Below are 479 nucleotides of genomic sequence, written 5' to 3' on the forward strand. Positions count from 1 at the left end.
AAAGGCAAATAAAGAAGAATCTGGGTGTGTGAGAAGGGGAGATAAAGGAGCAAAAGCAACAAAGGAATGAAGGTGAATAAAAAAGAAAGAATAAAAGAGAGAAATAAAACCAGGAAATGAGAAAGAGAAAACAACGTGAAAAAGAAGAAGAAGAAGAAGACAAAAAAAGAAGACTGAAAAAAGGAGAAAGGGAAATAGAGAGGCAGTGGTAAAGGGGGGGGGAGGAGGATAAGGAGGGGGGATAGTCGATCTGTCGAGGTCACAGGTCAAAGGTCAAACAAGCTCTTGCATGAGGAGGATCTGACTTTCTGTAATACTTAGACGGGCGTAAGTTTCCGGACGGGGGGGGGGTCACTGAAGGGGGTGGGGCGTGGGGTGTCACATGGCGTGGAGGGGGGGGGGGAGGTGACATGAAGTGATAATGTCACGAAGGGTAAGTGAAAGAGGGATAATCTGGGAATATAACACGGATGCAAAAG

Source organism: Penaeus monodon, chromosome 34 (genome assembly GCF_015228065.2).
Source record: "Penaeus monodon isolate SGIC_2016 chromosome 34, NSTDA_Pmon_1, whole genome shotgun sequence".
NCBI lineage: Eukaryota > Metazoa > Arthropoda > Malacostraca > Decapoda > Penaeidae > Penaeus > Penaeus monodon.